This window comes from Arachis stenosperma, chromosome 4 (genome assembly GCF_014773155.1).
Source record: "Arachis stenosperma cultivar V10309 chromosome 4, arast.V10309.gnm1.PFL2, whole genome shotgun sequence".
NCBI classification, from domain to species: domain Eukaryota; kingdom Viridiplantae; phylum Streptophyta; class Magnoliopsida; order Fabales; family Fabaceae; genus Arachis; species Arachis stenosperma.
The window spans coordinates 142,480,761-142,492,504 of NC_080380.1; the positions used below are offsets into that span (position 1 = coordinate 142,480,761).

The 11,744-nt window shown below is 37.8% G+C and overlaps 1 non-coding gene across 1 annotated transcript; it reads right to left on the reverse strand.

The window, feature by feature from the left end:
• Positions 1-8,241: 8,241 nt before the first annotated feature.
• LOC130977466 (small nucleolar RNA R71) lies at positions 8,242-8,345 on the reverse strand. Its single transcript, XR_009085155.1, has one exon. It is a non-coding gene; the product is annotated as a small nucleolar RNA R71 (small nucleolar RNA).
• Between the last annotated feature and the right edge of the window lie 3,399 nt (positions 8,346-11,744).

Below are 11,744 nucleotides of genomic sequence, written 5' to 3' on the forward strand. Positions count from 1 at the left end.
TTTCTTTTTTTGTTGCACAAGGGGAGGATTAAACCCGTGACATTTGATTAAAGAAAAGTGAGACATTTCCGTCCAACCACACCCTCTGAATTCTTTGCGATGAGCCACTAGCTTGCTTCTTTCTTTTTCTTTTTCCTATTCTTATTACTGTTCATTTTTCTAGCTCTATGACTTTTCTTCCATGCTCTCTATTTTTTATTTTTTAAAGATATTTCAAAAGAATTCCATACTTCCATTGGTCCCGTTAGACCTGGAATTTCATTTTATTCCCCTTAAATAATGCATTCAATAATCATTTTATTTCTATAGGATGTGTTTGTTTTAATATTGAAGGTGAAAAGTACGTTTAAATTGCTTAATGTTTTAATTTCTGGTTTGGATATTTTTTTTTAATTTTGGATTCGTTATTTCTATTTTTAGGTGGGAGTAATATTAACTAACATAAAAATATTATAAATAAAATCCCGTTCTTTTATTTTTGAAAAATTAATAATTAAAAGTTTGCCTCGTTGTTTTTGCTATTTGAACATTTTCTATTTTCTTTTAATCATAATGTCGAAGAGATGAAATTTTTGTCTCTATTAAGATTCTTGTCATGTTCTCGTCCCATTTCCGTAGTTACTACTATGGTTGCCACTACCGCCTCCTGCATTCAGCACTGTCACCACATTTTCTACTGCTGTCGTATCACATTTTTCGATCTTTCTGCGTTGTTATGCTTAGTTTCTGTCCCTGCGAACTATCTAGGTTCCATTTTACTTTATTTTATTTTATTATTTTTCTTAGAGAATTTTTTATGAATTTAGATATTTTTATGCTGTCTTTGCACCACACTTTTTATTATATTTTATACTTAGACCCCCTTCTTTTTTTTGGTTTTTCATAAAAAAATTGCTATATATCCTTAAAGCAATCTTAATACATTTTATGAGACATGAGTTTGAGAGATATATCATGCAAAGTTAGTCTTTCTTTATCAATTGAAAGTTAAATCTTATTTTCTATTAAATTGATTATTTTGTCATGTGAAGAATTCATTCACCGAATATGTTCCATAAGAATTGAAAATCTTAATCTCTTCTAACAAAAAACTATCTTAATTAATTTTGGATTCTTTTCATAGCATTTTTCTTTTAGTTTTATACAATAATATACTTCATGTTGTCCTAACATGTAGAGTTGTATTCACTCTTAAAAGGGAAAAAGACAGACTGTAGGCATGAGCTCAGGAAACATACATTATTCAGCTTCTAAATTGCTACTTTATCGTTTTTTTTAATTAATTAAAAATTGACTATTTTGTTAAAATTACTTATATCTGAGGTATACTTTGAATTTTGTTAGTCATATTCCTGCATTTCTAATTTTTCACCCCATTTCTTTGGTTTATTTATTAATTACAATCCATTAATGTTTGTCTGTGACAGGGAAAGGATTTGAAATGACATCTTCTCTATCTATACGACTTTTTTGTGTTTCTCAAGTTTATATCGACTAGGTTTTTAATACAACTACATGTATTTTTCTTGTTGGAAATAGTGGTCTGATGCAAATTTTATGGTCTTGGACTTTAATTTTCTATAAACATCCACCATCAAACTCATATGATTTGGTAATCTATCCAACTGTATGTTGCACGTGTACTGCTTATTTAAACTACCTATTTAAGTGGATGCCTCATACTTAAAGGATCACGTTTATGATATTTATTATTAATATGTTATTTAACTATCAAGAGGTATCATGTTTTGTTGGGTTATAAATTGTGTTATGAATGGTGAAAAATATAATTTAGGGTTTTGTTTATGATTGGCCTTTTTTCAAGTGGAGTTGAATTTTTATCTCTCCTCTCTATATAAATTGAAGGAAGTAAACTCGTTAATTTTTTACCTACTCCTTGTAGCATTATTCTTGAAAAAAAAAAAGACTATATATATATGCAAAATTCATTCATGTATATTTTTTAAAGCTGTTATTATAATAACTCGAATTTTTAAAAAATTAAATTTATTATATTTGTTCATAATTTTATTCAAAAAAATTATTTTACTAAAAGTAATTAAATAAAAATTTATAATACTTTGAGTTAAAAAAATTATTAAGAGTCATATATAATTTTCATAATAATTGGAGTTTAAGTTAATTAAAATTTTTATATAATCTTTATTATAATTAGTTATTTAGTATGATTAAAATTAAAATTCTAGTAATAAAAAATAATAAAAATTATATGATTTAATTTAAATAATTGACATTTTAGATTTAAACGGTACTTAATAAATCATAATTAATATGTTTATTTTATAATTTAAATTAAAAATAATTATTTTATTCAGCAATATATTAATGAATAGTATTTTTAAATGTTTTTAAATAGAATATATTTAATTTTAAAATTAGGGATAAGTATTGTTTTGATCCCTCACGTTGAGGGTCAGAATCGAACCCGTCCCCGATGTATATTTTGATTTAAAATCATCCTTAAAGTCATATTTAAATTTAAAATCGTCCTTTCTAATAAAATTTTTTAATTTATTCCTAAACTACCCTTATAAAAAAAATTATAAAATTAAAAAAAAAACAAAAGAAAACCCGTGGGGAGTGGGGGAGGGTATTTGAAGGGGAGGGAAAGGGGGGATCAGAGGAAAGGGGAAGGGGAAAGGACGTGGGGGTGGGGGGGGGGGGAAGGGGAGAGGGGGAGGGGGAGGGGGAAGGGGAAAGGGGGGAGGGGGACGGCGGCGGTGAAGGGGGAAGGGGGAAAGGACCCGGGGTGGGGGTGGGGGGAAGGGGAGAGGGGGAAGGAGAAAGGGGGAGGGGGACGACGGTGGCGAAGCTTGGAGCCGCCGTCGCCGTGGTGGTCCTGTCGCCGTTGGAGATCGCCGCCTCTGCCTCGCCGCCTCTGCCTCGCCGCCTCTGCCTCGCCGTCTCTGCTCGCCGCCTCTGCCTCTGCCTCTGCCTCGCCGTCTCTGCTCGCCGCCTCTGCTTCGTCGCCTCGCCGCCTCTGCCTCTGCCTCTGCCTCGTCGCCTCTGCCTCGCCGTCTCTGCTCGCCGCCTCTGCTTCGCCGCCTCGCCGCCTCTGCCTCTGCTCGCCGCCTCGCCGCCTCTGTCTCGCCTCTGCTTCCTTGCTTCTGTTTGGCGTTCTTTCTATTTCTATTTGGTGTTGTTTTTGTTTCTGTTTGGTGGTGGTGGTGGTTGGTGGTTGTGGTTGTGGTTGTGGTTGTGGTTGTGGTGTTGTTTCCTGCTTTCTTAGTGGTGGTCTTGGTGGTGGTGGTTGGTGGTTGATGGTTGGTAGTGGTTGTGATTGTGAGGGTGGGGGTGGATGGTGGTGGGAAGGGGAGACTGGGGGGTGGGGGAAGGGGGAAGGGGAGACCGAGGGTGGGGTGGGGGTGGGGGTGGCAGGAAGGGGGGACCGGGGGGGGAAGGGGGGAAGGGAGGGTATTTTTGTCCAAAAAAATAAAAAGGACGATTTTAATACGAAAAAAACACGTTAAGGACGATTTTAAATCAAAATATACATCGGGGACGGGTTCGATTCTGACCCTCAACGTGAGGGACCAAAACAATACTTATCCCTTAAAATTATTATTCTACTCACCTATTTTATCAAAATATCTATTTTATCCATATTCTTTTATAAAAATCTAACCCTAACCCTAAATTCCCAAATCAAAAACCCTAGCTTCCAATTCCTAACCCTAATCCCCCTCATCCCAGCAGCCACACCCCCACCCCGTTCCCTTTCACCCTCTCAAACGTGACACAATAGTAGAGAAGAGTTGCGAACCAGAATGGAGAAGAAGGGAGGGAGCCCCACCGCCACCGAACCTCGGCGCACCCAGCTCGTTGCCGTATTCTGATGCTGCAATCGTCGAGCTCGTCGTCACGACGTGCACACCGAGTTTGTTCGGCCACTGTCAATGTTGCCACAGAGAAGAGAAGAAGAGCACGATGTGACATGAGCAAAGGCCAAGAGGAAGGGGACGTCACCGTGCCTCCATCGCGATCAATCCACCGCCGCCACTGCTAGGATTCGTCGCCGCCACTTCTGCCACTGCCGATGAGCACGAAGAGAGAGGGAGATAGGAGTTCGCAGAGCAGTGAGAACGCGACAGGAGAGCTCCGTCAAAGTTGGTCACCGTCTCTGAAGCCTCCATGGTCATCGCTGCCCTCGGAGCCTCCGCCAGAGGAAATCGTTGCCGCCGATGAGCTGTCGCCGATGTTGGGTCTACTGTGGGAAGAAATGCGATGGTGGTGAAAGAACCTATCACTGTCGCTAAGCTCACCGAAAGCCATCGTAGCTACTGTTCCACTTTGTCTTGCTCTTTCTCGGTATTCTCTGTTAGCTTGGAACTGCTGCAAGTTGTTGTTGTTGTTGCTGGGAACCGTTATGTGGTGGCCGGAACCACCATCGGAGATGCCGTTCGGTTGATGCCGCTTGATGAGCGGATAATTTATACGCTTTTTGGCATTGTTTTTATATAGTTTTTAGTAAGTTTAAGCTACTTTTAGGGATGTTTTCATTAGTTTTTATGTTAAATGCACATTTCTGGACTTTACTATGAGTTTGTGTGTTTTTCTGTGATTTCAGGTAAATTCTGACTGAAATGGAGGGATTTGAGCTAAACTCTGAAGAAGGCTGACAAAAGGACTGCTGATGCTGTTGGAATCTGACCTCCCTGCATTCGGAATGGATTTTCTGGAGCTACAGAACTCCAATTGGCGCGCTCTCAACGGCGTTGGAAAGTAGACATCCAGGGCTTTCCATCAATATATAATAGTCCATACTTTATTTAAAGAATGACGACGTAACTTGGCGTTAAACGCCAAGTACACGCTGCTGTCTGGAGTTAAACGCCAGAAAAACGTCATGATCCGGAGTTAAACGCCCAAAACACGTCATAACTCAAAGTTCAACTCCAAGAGAAGCCTCAGCTCGTGAATTCATCAAGCTCAGCCCAAGCACACACCAAGTGGGCCCCGGAAGTGGATTTATGCATCAATTACTTACTCATGTAAACCCTAGTAGCTAGTCTAGTATATATAGGACATTTATCTATTGTATTAGACATCTTTTGACAGTTTAATCTCTTAGAATATTCGGTCACTTGATCATGGAGAGGGCTGGCCATTCGGCCATGCCTGAACCTCTTTTACTTATGTATTTTCAACGGTGGAGTTTCTACACACCATAGATTAAGGGTGTGGAGCTCTGCTGTACCTCAAGTATTAAATGCAATTCTATTATCTTTTATTCAAATCTCTTTTATTCTTATTTCAAGATATTCATTCGTACCCAAGAACATAATGAATGTAATGAGTTAGATAACCCTCATTATCATTCTCACTTATGAACGCGCGTGATTGACAACCACGTCCGTTCTACATGCAACAGAGCTTGAATGTGTATCTCTTAGATTCCCCAACAGAATCTTCGTGGTATAAGCTAGATAGATGGCGGCATTTATGAATATCCGGAAAGTCTCACCTTGTCTGTGGTGTTCCGAGTAGGATTCCGGTAATGAATGACTGTGACGTGCTTCAAACTTGTAACCTGCTGGGCGTTAGTGACAGACGCAAAAGAGTGATTCTATTCCAGTAGGGGAGGGAACCAACCGGTGATTAGCCGTACTGTGACAGAGTGCGTGAGCATTAGTTTTCACTGCGAGGATGGGATGTAGCCATCAACCATGGGTGATGCCTCCAGACTGGTTAGCTGTGCGAGTGACAGCCGCATAGGATATTTCCCCGAGAGGATTGAAAGTAGCCACCGCTGATGGTGAACCCCTAAACAAAGCTTGCCATGGAAAGGAGAAAGAAGGATTGAATAGAAGCAGTAGGAGAGCAGGCGTGCTTGGGCTCTACAGCATCTCCATCCGCTTATCTGAAATTCCCACCAATGAATCTGCATAAGTGTTCTATCCCTTTTATTATTCCTTTTTATTTATTCCACTAATCAAACTTTATAATTTTATTTTCCTGACTGAGATTTGCAAGGTGATCATAGCTTGCTTCATACCAACAATCTCTGTGGGATCGACCCTTACTCACGTAAGGTTTATTACTTGGACGACCCAGTACACTTGCTGGTTAGTTGAACGGAGTTGTGAATTCAGCTGCTGCCCCTTAGAAGCCTTCATCTCAAAATAATTAGAACATGGATCACAATTTCGTCCACCAAGTTTTTGGCGCCGTTGCCGGGGATTGTTCGAGTATGGACAACTGACGGTTCATCTTGTTGCTCTGATTAGGTAATTTTCTTTTCAAAATCTTTTTCAAAAATTTTCTTTTTTTTTTCGTTTTTCCAAAAATATTTTCGAAAAAAAATTTTAATAAAAATCCAAAAAAATTAGAAAATCATAAAAATCAAAAATATTTTGTGTTTCTTGTTTGAATCTTGTGTTAATTTTTAAGTTTGGTGTCAATTGCATGCTTTTAAAATTTTTCTTGCATTTTTTTCGAAAATCTCATGCATTCATAGTGTTCTTCATGATCTTCAAGTTGTTCTTGACAAGTCTTCTTGTTTGATCTTGATGATTTCTTGTTTTGTGTTGTTTGTTGTTTTTCATATGCATTTTTTGTTGTTAGAGTCCATGCATTAAAGATTTCTAAGTTTGGTGTCTTGCATGTTTTCTTTGCATAAAAAATTTTTCAAAATTATGTTCTTGATGTTCATCATAATCTTCAAAGTGTTCTTGGTGTTCATCTTGACATTCATAGCATTCTTGCATGCATTCATTGTTTTGATCTAAAAATTTCATGCATTGAGTATTTTTGTTGTTTTTCTTTCTCATAATTAAAATATTCAAAAATCAAAAAATATATTTTCCTTATTTTCCTCCAAATTTTCGAAATTTTGGGTTGACTTGGTCAAAAATTTTTTAAAATTAATTGTTTCTTACAAGTCAAGCCAAAATTTCAACTTTAAAAATCTTATCTTTTCAAAATCTTTTTCAAAAATCGTATCTTTTTCATTTTTTTCCATTTTTCGAAAATTTCAAAAACCTTTTTCAAAATATTTTCAAAATCTTTTCCTTATCTTTATTTGATATTTTCGAAATTAAGCTAACAATTAATGTGATTGGTTCAAAAATTTGAAGTTTGTTACTTTCTTATTAAGAAAGGTTCAATCTTTAAGTTCTAGAATCTTATCTTGTAGTTTCTTGTTAGTGAAGTAAATAATTTCAAGTTTTTAAAATTAAATCTTTTTATCTTTTATCTTATCTTTTTCAAAAATTTTATCTTTTTCAAAATTTGATTTTAAAATATCTTATCTTCTTATCCTTTTCAAAATTTGATTTCAAATCTTTTTCAATCAACTAACTAACTTTTTGTTTGTTTCTTATCTTTTTCAAAACCATCTAACTACTTCTCCCTCTCTAATTTTCGAAAATATCTCATCCCTTTTTCAAAACTTCTTTTTAATTAATTAATTGTTTCAAATTTTAATTTCAATCACATTTATCTCTAATTTTCGAAAATCACTAACCCCTTTTTAAAATTATTTTCGAATTCTTCTCTCTCTTCTCTTATCTTCTTCTATTTAATTAATTAATTACTAACACTTCTCTTCACCTCTCTTCATCCAAAAATCCGAACCTCCTTTTTCATTCTTCTACCCCTTTCTTCTTCTATTAACATAAAGGAATCTCTATACTGTGACATAGAGAATTCCTCTTCTTTTCTTATTTTCTTCTCTTTCATATGAGCAGAAACAAGAATAAAGGCACTCTTGTTGAAATTGATCCAGAACCTGAAAGGACTCTGAAGAGAAAATTAAGAGAAGCTAAATTACAACAATCCAGAAACAATCTTTCAGAAATTTTCGAACAGGAGAAGGACATGGCAGCCGCAAATAATAATGATAATAATGCAAGGAGAATGCTTGGTGACTTCACAAAGCCAACGTCCAAGTTTGATGGAAGAAGCATCTCCATTTCTGCCATTGGAGCCAATAACTTTGAGCTTAAGCCTCAACTAGTTGCTTTAATGCAACAAAACTGCAAGTTTTATGGACTTCCATCTGAAGATCCTTATCAGTTTTTGACTGAGTTCTTGCAGATCTGTGAGACTGTAAAGACAAATGGAGTTGATCCTGAAGTCTACAGACTCATGCTTTTCCCTTTTGCTGTAAGAGACAGAGCTAGAATATGGTTGGATTCACAACCTAAGGATAGCCTGGACTCCTGGGATAAGCTGGTCACTGCTTTCTTAGATAAATTCTTTCCTCCTCAAAAGCTAAGCAAGCTGAGAGTGGATGTTCAAACCTTCAAACAAAAAGATGGTGAATCCCTCTATGAAGCTTGGGAAAGATACAAGCAGTTAACCAAAAGATGTCCATCTGACATGTTTTCAGAATGGACCTTATTAGATATATTCTATTATGGTCTCTCTGAATTTTCGAAAATGTCATTGGATCATTCTGCAGGTGGATCTATTCACCTGAAGAAAACGCCTGAAGAGGCTCAAGAACTCATTGACATGGTTGCAAACAACCAGTTCATGTATACCTCTGAAAGGAATTCCGTGAATAATGGGGTACCTCAGAAAAAAGGAGTTCTTGAAATTGATGCTCTGAATGCCATATTGGCTCAGAACAAAATGTTGACTCAACAGGTCAACATAATCTCTCAAAATCTGAATGGATTGCAACATGCATCCAACAGTATTAGAGAGGCAGCTTCCGAAGAAGCTTATGATCCTGAGAACCCTGCCATGGCAGAGGTTAATTACATGGGTGAACCATATGGAAACACCTACAACCCATCATGGAGAAATCATCCAAATTTCTCCTGGAAGGATCAACAAAAGCCTCAACAAGGCTTTAACAATGGTGGACGCAATAGGCTGAATAATAGTAAGCCATATCCATCATCTTCTCAGCAACAGACAGAGAACTCTGAACAAAATAATTCTAATTTAGCCAATATAGTCTCTGATCTGTCAAAGGCCACTTTCAGTTTCATGAATGAAACCAGATCCTCCATTAGAAATTTGGAGGCACAAGTGGGCCAGCTGAGTAAAAAAGTTATTGAAACTCCTCCCAGTACTCTCCCAAGCAATACAGAAGAAAATCTAAAAGGAGAGTGCAAGGCCATTGATTTAATCAAAGTGGCCGAATACACAAAGGAGGAGGAGGACGAAAATCCTAGTAAGGAAGACCTCCTGGGACGTTCCTCAAGCAAGAAGGAGTTTCCTATTAAGAATCCTGAGGAATCTGAGGCTCACCTAGAGACCATAGAGATTCCATTAAATCTCCTTCTGCCATTCATGAGCTCTGAAGAATATTCATCCTCTGAAGAGGATGAAGATATGACTGGAGAGCAAGTTGCTCAATATCTAGGAGCTATCATGAAGCTGAATGCCAAGCTATTTGGTAATGAGACTTGGGAAAGTGAACCTCCCTTGCTCATTAGTGAATTAGATACTTGGATTCAGGAAACTCTACCTCAAAAGAAACAAGATCCTGGCAAGTTCTTAATACCTTGCACCATTGGCACCATGAGCTTTGAAAAAGCTCTATGTGATCTTGGGTCAGGGATAAACCTTATGCCACTCTCTGTAATGGAGAAGCTGGGGATCATTGAGGTACAACCTGCCTTGTTCTCATTACAATTGGCAGACAAGTCAATGAGACAAGCTTATGGAATGGTAGAGGACGTGCTAGTGAAGGTTGAAGGCCTTTACATCCCTGCTGATTTCATAATCCTAGATACTAGGAAGGAAGATGATGAATGCATCATCCTAGGAAGACCTTTCCTAGCCACAGCAGAAGCTGTGATAGATGTCAACAGAGGAGAGTTAGTCCTTCAATTGAATGGGGAATACCTTGTGTTTCAGGCACATGGCAATCCCTCTGTGACAAAAGAGAGTAAGCATGAAGAGCTTCTCTCAGTTCAAGGTCAAGAAGAGCCCACACAGTCAGACTCTAAGTTTGGTGTTGTGAGGCCACAACCAAACTCTAAGTTTGGTGTTCAAACCCCATATCCAAACTCTAAGTTTGGTGTTGGGAATTCACACTAAATTGACCTGATCACCTTGTGGCTCCATGAGAGTCACTGTCAAGCTACTGACATTAAAGAAGCGCTTGTTGGGAGGCAACCCAATTTTATTTATCTAATTTTATTTTATTTTGTTTTGGTATTATTTTTGTGTTGAATTAGGTACATGATCATAAGGAGTCACGAAAAAATCAAAAAAAATTAAAAACAGAGTCAAAAACAGAAGAAAAAAATTTTTCACCCTGGAGGCAGCGCAGACTGGCGTTCAACGCCAGTAAGATGCATCTGGCTGGCGTTCAACACCAGAACAGAGCATCTTTCTGGCGCTGAACGCCCAAAACAAGCAACAACCTGGCGTTTAACGCCAGGATGTGCATACAGAGGACAATCTGGCGTTGAACGCCAGAAACAAGCATGAAACTGGTGTTCAACGCCAGGAACATGCATTACATGGGCGTTTGAACGCCAGAATGGTGCATGAAGGCAATTTACACGCCTATATGGTGAAGGAATGGTATTTCTTTTCACCTCAGGATCTGTGGACCCCACAGGATCCCCACCTCAGGATCTGTGGACCCCACAGGATCCCCACCTACCCTATTCCCACCTTCCCTCTTAATCCTATTTTTGTGATTTGAATACCCCATGTCACAATTCCCAATATTCTTCATCAATCACCTCAATTCCTCTTCCCAATTACCCCATTCACCATTCACATCAACCCACTCTTCCCCATAAACCCCACCTACCTCCATTACATTCAAATTCAATTTTCCACCCTTTCCCACCCAAAATGGCCGAACTCCCACCCTCCCTCTCCCTATAAATACCTCTCCTTTCTTCTTCATTTTCACACAACACAAGCCCCTTCTTCTCTCATATAGCCGAACCCCCTCTTCTCCTTCTCTACCAAAATTTTCTTCTTCTTCTTCTTCTCTTCTTTCTTTTCTTGCTCGAGGGCGAGCAATATTTTAAGTTTGGTGTGGTAAAAGCATAGCTTTTTTTGCTTTTCCATTACCATTAATGGCACCTAAGGCCAGAGAAACCTCAAAGGGAAGACAAAAGCTTCCACCTCTGAGTCTTGGGAGATGGAAAGACTCATATAAGCTGGAATAGCTCAGTTGGTTAGAACATGTGGCTGCAAATCAAGAGATCCCTGAGATACCTCAGGGGATAAGTTGTCCTCCACACAACTATTGGGAGAAAATAATGTTAAAAACACCAAAATCACTAGGGATCATGCAACAGAAGCAAGGAAAAGACATAAAGAAGCTCAAAAAGCACCATTGGACCTTCAAGAAGGCGCCACCCTCACTCAGGTGGATTCATTCCTTGCTCTTTATTTCTCTCTGTTTTCGTTTTTAATATTGTGTTTATCTATGTTTTGTGTCTCTACTTTATGATCATTAGTATGTAACTATGCCTTAAAGATTATGAATAATTCCATGAATCCTTCACCTCTCTTAAATGAAAAATGTTTTAATTCAAAAGAACAAGAAGTACATAATTTTCGAAATTATTATTGAATTTAATTTAATTATATTGATGTGGTGACAATACTTTTTGTTTTCTGAATGAATGATTGAACAGTGCATATGTCTTTTGATATTGTTGTTTATGAGTGTTAAAATTGTTGGCTCTTGAAAGAATGATGAACAAGGAGAAATGTTATTGATGATCTGAAAAACATCATGAAATTGATTCTTGAAGCAAGAGAAAGCAGAAAAAAATTAAAAAAATATAATG